An 11,182-nucleotide genomic window follows, 5' to 3' on the forward strand; every position below is an offset into this window, starting at 1 on the left:
TGATCTCAATATAACATTGTCCCAATGTCTCATGATAACAAAAGAAGAACATTCTTCTTGCAACATTTTGAGCATATTTTGGGAATGTTGCTAAAGTTAAAGTTTGTACAATGATCTCAAAATAACATTGTCCCAATGTTTCATAAAAACAAAAGAAGAACATTCTTCTTGCAACATTTTGAGCATATTTTGGGAATGTTGCTAAAGTTAAAGTTTGTACAATGATCTCAAAATAACATTGTCCCAATGTTTCGTGAAAACAAAAGAAGAACATTCTACTTGCAACATTTTGAGCATATTTTGGGAATGTTGCTAAAGTTAAAGTTTGTACAATGATCTCAATATAACATTGTCCCAATGTTTCGTGAAAACAAAAGAAGAACATTCTACTTGCAACATTTTGAGCATATTTTGGGAATGTTGCTAAAGTTAAAGTTTGTACAATGATCTCAAAATAACATTGTCCCAATGTTTCGTGAAAACAAAAGAAGAACATATACTTGCAACATTTTGAGCATATTTTGGGAATGTTGCTAAAGTTAGAGTTTGTACAATGATCTCAAAATAACATTGTCCCAATGTTTCATAAAAACAAAAGAAGAACATTCTACTTGCAACATTTTGAGCATATTTTGGGAATGTTGCTAAAGTTAAAGTTTGTACAATGATCTCAAAATAACATTGTCCCAATGTTTCATAAAAACAAAAGAAGAACATTCTTCTTGCAACATTTTGAGCATATTTTGGGAATGTTGCTAAAGTTAAAGTTTGTACAATGATCTCAAAATAACATTGTCCCAATGTTTCGTGAAAACAAAAGAAGAACATTCTACTTGCAACATTTTGAGCATATTTTGGGAATGTTGCTAAAGTTAAAGTTTGTACAATGATCTCAATATAACATTGTCCCAATGTTTCATGATAACAAAAGAAGAACATTCTTCTTGCAACATTTTGAGCATATTTTGGGAATGTTGCTAAAGTTAAAGTTTGTACAATGATCTCAATATAACATTGTCCCAATGTTTCATAAAAACAAAAGAAGAACATTCTTCTTGCAACATTTTGAGCATATTTTGGGAATGTTGCTAAAGTTAAAGTTTGTACAATGATCTCAAAATAACATTGTCCCAATGTTTCGTGAAAACAAAAGAAGAACATTCTACTTGCAACATTTTGAGCATATTTTGGGAATGTTGCTAAAGTTAAAGTTTGTACAATGATCTCAATATAACATTGTCCCAATGTTTCATGATAACAAAAGAAGAACATTCTTATTGCAACATTTTGAGCATATTTTGGGAATGTTGCTAAAGTTAAAGTTTGTACAATGATCTCAATATAACATTGTCCCAATGTTTCGTAAAAACAAAAGAAGAACATTCTACTTGCAACATTTTGAGCATATTTTGGGAATGTTGCTAAAGTTAAAGTTTGTACAATGATCTCAATATAACATTGTCCCAATGTTTCGTGAAAACAAAAGAAGAACATTCTACTTGCAACATTTTGAGCATATTTTGGGAATGTTGCTAAAGTTAAAGTTGTACAATGATCTCAATATAACATTGTCCCAATGTTTCATTGAAACAAAAGAAGAACATTCTCTCTGTCACATTAGGAAAATGTTTTGAGGATATCATTGAGAGATGAGATGTTGAATGTTCTTTATAAAACGTTCTTGTAATGTTATGTGTTAACACAATTAGAACATTTTACTTGCAACATTTTGAGGATGTTTTGAGGATGTTGTTGAGATAACAGATTATATAATGTTCTCAGTAAAACATTGGCACAATGTTCCATAATAACAGGAGGAACATTATCAAAACAATGTTCGTAAAATGTTTTGAGGATATCACTGAGACCTGAGATGATGAGTGTTTTTAAAAAAACGTTCTTGTAATGTGACATGTTAACAAAACTAGAACATTTTAAATGTAACATTTAGCAATCAAACTACACAATTATTGTTAAATTGAGCTTGCTGGTCTGACAGCAGGCCAACAGGGTTCACGATGGAACATATGGTGCGTTTAAGTCCTCCTGGGAAGTTTGTATTCATGAGGTTTTACAATTTTTTTAACGTTTTAAATTAATGAAGCCACTGTAAACTTTATCATCACATATTATACTGTTATATATTAATGCTATCATATTTTGTGCAGGCATTAGCTTATTTCATTGTCACTGCTGAATACCTAAGTATAGTGGTATCCCACAATGTTTCCCACTGACACGCCCCTAACTCTTCAAGATCGGGGTTAAAGAAAATCCTGAGCTTCCTACTCATATTCTCATCATTGTGTTGGCGTTCAACTTGTAAATACGATCTTTATGACATGACTTGAATGCACCAATAGCTCTAGCTTAATTAGGGACAATCCATACAAACACTCTTTGCTAAAATACATTACAGACTGTCACAGTGAGAAGTTATTCATCCTGTATCAACGCTAAAGGCCTAACCACTGCAGTCAACACCTTGGAGTCTATCCATGCTGTTAAATAAAAGTCTGTAGACAAGGGTTAGGGTTAGAGTTATGGTTAACCTTAACCCTTAATTTCTAACCCAGACCCGGTTTCACAGAGTTTAGATTAAGCCAGGATTAGGCCTTAGTGCATTTAATTAGCTTTTAAAAATGTGCCTTAGAAAAAAGAAAAAAGAAACATTACTGGTGTGCATCTTGAGACAAAACAATGGCACTGACATATTTTAAGATTTGTCAGTGCAAGTTGCTTTCAGGTAAAACAGCTCAAACGTGCATTTTAGTCTGGGACTACAGGCTTAAACCTTGCCTGTGAAACCCGGGGTATATGTTGCAACTTGTATAGAATTATGCCAATGTTAGCAAAGTGTTGTGTTGGACAGAGGATTAACCCTAAACCAACAGGTTGTGTAACAGTGCCACACAGGGTGAAAAGCAAGTTGACATTATTAGGCATAAGAGTGTTTCTAAAGGAAAGGTCAATATTTTGTTAAAGTGCAAAAGGATCATTATGGGTCACATGAATGTAACTCTAATGTCACCATGACACCAATCCATTATTTTTTCATGTAGGTAAGGTATACAGAATTGTATATGAATAGCCTACATATGCAATGTTTGCTCTGTTTAATATATAATATAATATGTTTGCTCTTTTAAACTGCTGTTGGCAGAGCAGTGGTAAATATAATTTTGTTATATATGGTATATATTATTTATGTTATTTATTATTATTATTTATATGTTATTGTAAGTTTTTTTTTTTTATCATGCACTGCAATGAAGACACCATTTAACCAATTGATTAAATATAACAGCCAGCTTACAAATACAACTAAATAAATAGCACGTGCACATTTTTTTCATATTCTTTCTTTTAAAACATGTCATCTTTTCCTGTAATTGCAATGTTACCACATTATTGGCTGTCTCTTCGAGTTGTTTTGAGCATGATTGGTTATTCAGACTGTCATCCAGGAATCTGGCCAATGGCAGCTATGCGCGCCTTTTACTGGTCAAGTTTGAATATTCGTCTGTTAGAGTGTGTGTGTGTGTGTGTGTGTGTGTGTGTGTGTGTGTGTGCGTGTGTGTGTGTGTGTGTGTGTGTGTGTGTGTGTGTGTGCGCGCGCTGCTGCTGCTCGGGATCTTCAGTACTAGCCTCCTTCGGTTCTGTGGCTTTTACATTGTTTAAAACATGGATTATTTTGCATCGTACTGTTACATTTTTATTTTGAGCGAGTTGCGGGATGTAAATGGACAACGAATTTTAACAACGTACGTGTAACGGACATATTGCAATCTGCGGAAGGTAAATAACTTTATTTTATATAAAAATACATTCTGCTACATCAAAATATAGTGTGTTAAATTGAGAAGCCAATTTTAAATGCGATTAGAGCAATATCGACATTATGTCAATGTTTCAGGCTAAGCATGTGTAAATATTGTCAGCTAACTTAGTTTTTGATAAAATAAAAATAAAAAAAGGAGCTTTACAATGAGTGAACTGAGAACATTGTGTCTTTATACAGAGAGGAACTCGAACCACACTATGAAAACTAGGCTTTTGAATATTGTTGATCGCGGGATATCGGCCTACCGTCAAAATGATGAGTCATCATCATAATATGTTTTTGAGCTGGTGAGTAAAATTTTGCAAGCTTTTGCAAATGTCTCTTTTAGTAAGTAAATACAAATAGCTAATAATATTGCTGTATGTGTGTGTTTCCCATTATCTAGGAATTTTGGGAATAAATATTATCCAGCCACACGATCTTGCGGTGAGTATTGTCATAGTAAAATACACGTGAAATAGAGGCAGAACATGTAAACTCTGCTCAAAGGCACACTGGTCCAAACCCTCCAGACAATATTTTACCTGTCTTCTTGATATGAGTTTACGGGCCTAGCTGACCCAAACATAAATGTCCTTCCAAAATGAAATTATTTTCAAACCTGTATGACTTACTTCTGTGAAACACAAGAATGTTGGGAATAAAACAACATTGGAACCCATTTTATGGAAAAAAACAAAACAGTGAAGTCATTTCTCAAGATATCTTAATTAAGGTTATACAAAATAAATTCATACAGTTTTGGAACAACATGGACTACCGGTAAATAACGAGAGAACTCTATTTTTTGGATGAGCTGTTCTTTTTAGGACATGTTCCCAGGGTCCTTTGCTAAATTAACCATGGTTTTTATTATAGTAAAGTGTAGAAACAATGTTTTTATGGTGGATTGATTACAATAATTTATTACCATTAAGTTAGTGTAGCAAAACCATGGTTAATGTTAGTAAGGGTTCTCCAGATTTATATAGCCTAACACTTAAGGAAAACATAAAAAATGGTCCTATGTCACCCAGATCAATAGTCTGTTAACACACATTAACATTGTCCCAATGTTTCATGATAACAAAAGAAGAACATTCTACTTGCAACATTTTGAGCATATTTTGGGAATGTTGCTAAAGTTAAAGTTGTACAATGATCTCAATATAACATTGTCCCAATGTTTCATAAAAACAAAAGAAGAACATTCTCTCTGTCACATTAGGAAAATGTTTTGAGGATATCATTGAGAGATGAGATGTTGAATGTTCTTTATAAAACGTTTTTCTAATGTGACGAGTTAACACAATTAGAACATTTTACTTGCAACATTTTGAAAAAAAATAAATAAACCTCAGCATAGGAGCTTTACAATGAGTGAACTGAGAACACTGTGTCTTTATACATAACATAAATGTCCTTTCAAAATGAAATTATTTTCAAACCTGTATGACTTCTGTGAAACACAAGAATGTTGGGAATAAAACAACATTGGAACCCATTTTATGGAAAAAAACAAAACAGTGAAGTCATTTCTCAAGATATCTTAATTAAGGTTATACAAAATAAATTCATACAGTTTTGGAACAACATGGAGTACCGGTAAATAACGAGAGAACTTTTTAGGACATGTTCCCAGGGTCCTTTGCTAAATTAACCATGGTTTTTATTATAGTAAAGTGTAGAAACAATGTTTTTATGGTGGATTGATTACAATAATTTATTACCATTTAGTTAGTGTAGCAAAACCATGGTTAATGTTAGTAAGGGTTCTCCAGATTTATATAGCCTAACACTTAAGGAAAACATAAAAAATGGTCCTATGTCACCCAGATCAATAGTCTGTTAACACACATTAACACACTTTTTAAATTTTCTTAAGATCAAGCATTGGAACAATGTTCACGGAGCAGAACAGGCACCAACAGAGAAACAAGTCCATCACTAGTAAGTATCCACTGCATTTTATAAAACCGTAGTCAATTTTAAAGGCACAATGCACTCCAAAATAAAAATGATCTCTTTTTTTCTCCCTCGTGCCTGATTTATATCTGTCCCAGATTTATATCTGACTTTCTTTCCACAGAGATTTTTAGAAAAATTATCATTAAAGAGAATCATATAAAGAGAAATGTGGGAGGAGCTTGAATTTATTACCTAGCCCTGTTTGTTTGAACCGCGAGAGCCGTCAAAGCTTATGCTACTCCTACGTCATACATCGACAAGAGGCTTTTATAGTCTACACGTCGGACGCAAGCAACTTGCAGTTTTGCCCCCACCAACAACGCATAGTATTGCATACAATGGTGCGTCGCGTATCAAAAACTGGGACGACACATTTTGCTACGCATAGATGCATAATGGCGGCCGAAGTGTAGCGATGCGTAGCCTTGCAGGCGCGTATGCGTATCGATGCGTTGACTCTATAACTCTTTGGGCGTAATTTGACTTGCATATGGCTGTCTGCTGGAAGCTAGTTATTTAAGTCGATAAAGTTATAAATATGGTAGGGCTGGGGGAATTAACACGTTAATCTTTGCGATTAATTTGAGATGCATAACGAGTTAAAAAAAAATAACGCAATTAACGCAGCACTTTTTTTGCCTCGTTTTAATGACTTCCTGTTGCGGAAAAGGCTGCAAAATATGCCGTCCCGCCCCTCCGTGTTCGGCGATCAGGTTTTATTCTCACGCAGCTTTCATGAGCGGGTCTTTTCCGCGCCGCGCTCTCCATTCCGTGTGTGTGTGTCGGCGCACTGACACACACACACAACATTGAGCAAACATTGAGCTCTTTGCTCAATGTTCTGCTCCGTGTTTGCGCTGCGTGTTCTGCTCTGTCGTTAACGGCCCAAACGCTCCAATCATGTACCGATCATGCACTGGAAAGCAAAGTCAAATAACGTGAATTTTCTCAGTAGTAGACTTCTGTGAAATAGCCCTACTGAGCTGGTATAGTCATGCTGGCAACAATGGTAAAATTACCTGCTCTGATCACATGCTCTTGTAATAATAGCTTTGTAGGACTATGTTTTATTTTGATAATTAGTAAAAAAAAAATATATAATAATAAATTGTTAAATTGATTATGTTGATTGATTATTGAAAAATAATAATATATTGATATATTGATGTTTAATATTATTTTAATACAGGGCTATTTTCTGTTCCTTTTTTCCTGTGTTGTTTAATTAGGTTATTCTAAGTTTAAATATTGATGATTACAAGCTTGGGGGAAATGCAATTAATTGCATTTAATTACAGCAAATTGTGTAAATAATCAGTTACTTTTTTTTAATCGATTCCCAGCCCTAAAATATGGATATGTTTCTTACACGAACGCATCACTTCGCTTCACCTTTCGCCTTTATTAACCTGCCAGAGCCGTGTGGAGTACTTTTATCATGGATGGATGCATTTTTATGGACTTGTCAAAAAAATCCCACAGGGAGCTACAGAATAAGAAATCTTTGAAGTCCACTTTTTTACTGTCTGTTTCCATCAGTAAAATTACCGTTTTTTTTTGTTTGTTTTTCTCTCAGAATTGTGAGGCAGGAACACACAATTGCAAGAAAATATCAGAATTGTGAGCTGTCTTTTTTACTCCCCTCAGAATTCACCCTTCGAGGGAGTTTGATTGACAGGTATTTATTTTTTACATTTCTATTTTACAAAAATTATTTTTTTTCTACAGAAATTACACAAATTAAACGTTGAAACTTTGTTTCATATCAAAAGTAACCTGCTCTGTCTTGTCTCGGCGTTTAGACGTTTCAACGTTTTTTCTTTGATCCGCAATGTATTTTTCATTGCGTGACAACATGATGTGTGGCGTGAGAGCGCCATGGCTTGTTGGACATAGCAACAGTAACTAAAGGGGGCGGGTCTTTGCAAATTGCATTAACCATGGCTGCCTGTTAATTATCACTGGACTACTTCGCTCTCGCATCTCCCAAAAGTTTTTTTTTGTTTTGTTTTCTTGATTCCATTTTAATGGTTTAATTAAATTGCTATAACCAATTATTTAAAATGTAATGATTTAAGCAAAACTTTCTTCAAAGGTTAAACCAAACTTTTATTTGACGGATTGCCGTGTAGACCTTTGAGTCTCTCTGTGTTTTATGATGATAGTTTTTCTCAAATGAAGCTAAAATGCTGCTGAAGAGCGGCTGTATTGATGAAGTGCATTAATGTCCTCATATAGAAAAGACAGCAAAAACAAAATAAGCCAGAATTGCTTTTTTTTCTCAGGTTTTACTAATTTATCCTGTGATTCTGACTTTCAAACAGCCAATTGCGCACTTCTGAGAAAAAAAAGTTTGAATTGTGAGTCGCAATTACCTTTTTTAAAAATTGTATTCCATGGCGGAAACAAGCTTTCATATGCACAGACAGTAGCTCACATTTAACATGCAGATTGTGCGCACACAGAAACCTACTGGAGCACAGAAAGTTAGTGTCAACACTGTCCTGTGATTTCTCAATAAGAAACTGCGTAGAAACAGAAGTTATAGCATATTTCTTTCTGCTTTTGAAGTAACTAAAACTTACAGCTTAGCTAATAGCAAAGAGACGATACACAGGTATGATTAAATCACACTAGAAATTGTTCCATCGCCAATGCATTCAAATGCAGTTCTACTTTATCTGTATCTGATTTAAAACAAGCAGAAATCTGTAAGAAATGTAACAATCCATAGACAATATAACTGATGAAAATGAGCTGTTCGTGAGCAGAGCAGTGCAAAAGCATCGTGGGCAGTGCTGTGACATGCTGCAGCTGTGCTCAAGGTGACCTGAGTTCAAGGTTAACACTTCTCAAGCCAAGTTTGTAGTTTGTTAAAATAATTTAGCCTCTAGTTGTGTTATTAACATGTATATAATGGATTAAGTATATGTTTTAAATTACAGAAACAAAATAGATACTCATAAGGTATCATATTTATACTTTTAAATAAACTAATCTAATTAATTTCTGATTAATAATTAGGCTGGCTAATTTTGAAAGTTTTCAAAGTCAATATTGCTTGTGATCTTAATATGTAATATGTATTTGTATTATTTTTGTTTACACTGTTGCATGATCTTCTTTTATAGGCTATGAGGAAAAACTCTACCATGCACACAGAGAATGGAGCTCAATTCTGCTAACTGGGATAGCAGCTGAAAAACAAGAAGAGAAGAACAGTAGAACACCTATTAATGCAGATGACTTTATTCTTTTTCTGCAAGAACCAAGACAACCAAAGACTGATGATGAGCGCTCTGAGCAAACAGCAGTCAAGACGTGTGATTGCACATTGGACTTTACTGAGTTCTTCATGTAATGTTGGGCATCTACTGTACGCAGAACTTCTAATAATTTATGTGGATGCCATTCATAATCCTGTTAGATTTTTGTTTTATTTTAGAGATTAATAAAATTGTATGTTTTAACAATGTTATAGCTAAGCATTTTTTATGTTTAAGAGAACATTTTGGGAACAAAAATAAAAACACCCCCTGAAAACTTTCTAAGAACGTTAGAGAATAATGTTGTAAGAATGTTACACCTAAACATTTGAATAATGTTTTTAAATAATGTTATCCGAACATTTAAAAGAACATTCTGGGAACAAAAATAAAACTATCCGCTTACAACATTATAAGAACGTTAGAGAATAATGTTATAAGAATGTTATTACTAAACATTTTAATAATGTTTTTAAAAAAATGTTCTCTAAACATTTAAAAAAACATTCTGGGAACAAAAATAAAACTACCCGCTGAAAACATTATAAGAACGTTAGAGAATAATGTTATAAAAATGTTACTACTAAACATTTTAATAATGTTTTTAGAAAATGTTCTCCAAACATTTAAAGAAAAAATTCTGGGAACAAAAATAAAACTACCCGCTGAAAACGTTCTAAGAACGTTAGAGAATAATGTTAAAAGAATGTTACTACTAAACATTTTAATAATGTTTTTAAAGAATGTTCTCCAAACTTTTAAAAGAACATTCTGGGAACAAAAATAAAACTACCCGCTGAAAACTTTCTAAGAACGTTAGAGAATAATGTTATAAGAATGTTATCGCTAAACATTTTAAAAATGTTTTTAAAGAATGTTCTCCAAACTTTTAAAAGAACATTCTAAGAACAAAAATAAAACTAGCCGCTGAAAACTTTCTAAGAACGTTAGAGAATAATGTTAAAAGAATGTTACTACTAAACATTTTAATAATGTTTTTAAAGAATGTTCTCCAAACTTTTAAAAGAACATTCTAAGAACAAAAATAAAACTAGCCGCTGAAAACTTTCTAATAACGTTAGAGAATAATGTTAAAAGAATGTTACTACTAAACATTTTAATAATGTTTTTAAAGAATGTTCTCCAAACTTTTAAAAGAACATTCTGGGAACAAAAATAAAACTAGCCGCTGAAAACATTTATAGAACAATACATGCTAATGTTCTTAGAACATTTTTAGAACAAAAAATTTCTAGCTGGGAAGTTGATGCGGTGCGTAAAATGGAGGCGGCGACGGCAACAACAAAAGGAGGTTCAGAACTTCTGCCTTTGTTCCAGTTTGAAAGCTCTTCTCTCCTCCTAGCCAAACACGGATGAGATGTTACAATAACTTTAGAGCAGAGGGGAAAAAAATGTGCAAACCCATTTTTCACAAAGTTTTTGCTCTACTTTTAAACTGTATTCCCGCTCAGTGTCGTCTCCCTCTTTTTCCTCCCGTTAAACCCCCACCGAGGCGCACGGGCTTGTTGTCATAAATCACGCTGGCACTTCTCGGTTGGAGAAGACAGATGCGGCCCGGATAACGCGGATTACGAGCTGGATGCGGTGATTGAGTCTGTTACTCGGGACGGGTTACTTACTACAGTTGATGTCTAACACACTTCTTTGTTCTTAAACCCAAGTTATATCAAAATTGACTATAGTGTTCATTATCAATAATTTATCAGTGTACATCCCAATCCTTTTTCCTGCCGTTCGACTGTCCTGCACAGTTCATCTCCAACCCTTATTAAACACACCTGACTTTAATTTTCAAGTGATCCTAAAGACCTTGGTTGCTTCTGGTGTGTTTGATTAGGGTTGGAGATGAACTGTGCCGGACAGTAGATCGCTGTACATCATTGTTATTTTTATTCATGTGCCTTGTAATCTTTAATCAAAATAACTTTTGCAGCGACTTCTCTGATGACGAGGAGGCAACCTGTCACTCACATGAGATCCACCAATAGCAAACCACAACCATCCAATCAATTCCCCATAGACAAAATCAAGCTCCGCCCACATTTGTTCTTGTTTGAGAAGCCGTTTCACTCGGATATATATGGAAGCTTGTTTCCGCCACAGA

General features: G+C 34.0%; 1 long non-coding RNA gene across 1 annotated transcript; it reads left to right on the forward strand.

Moving 5' to 3' along the window:
- The first annotated feature begins 3,539 nt into the window (after nucleotides 1-3,539).
- On the forward strand, nucleotides 3,540-9,337 carry LOC311087989. The gene is made up of 6 exons (XR_014607411.1): nucleotides 3,540-3,798; nucleotides 4,022-4,131; nucleotides 4,230-4,270; nucleotides 5,709-5,773; nucleotides 7,368-7,469; nucleotides 8,923-9,337. It is a non-coding gene; the product is annotated as an uncharacterized lncRNA (long non-coding RNA).
- The last annotated feature ends 1,845 nt before the right edge of the window (nucleotides 9,338-11,182 follow it).

Source organism: Abramis brama (genome assembly GCF_963993115.1).
Source record: "Abramis brama genome assembly, chromosome: 8".
In the NCBI taxonomy this organism is placed as follows: Eukaryota; Metazoa; Chordata; class Actinopteri; order Cypriniformes; family Leuciscidae; genus Abramis; species Abramis brama.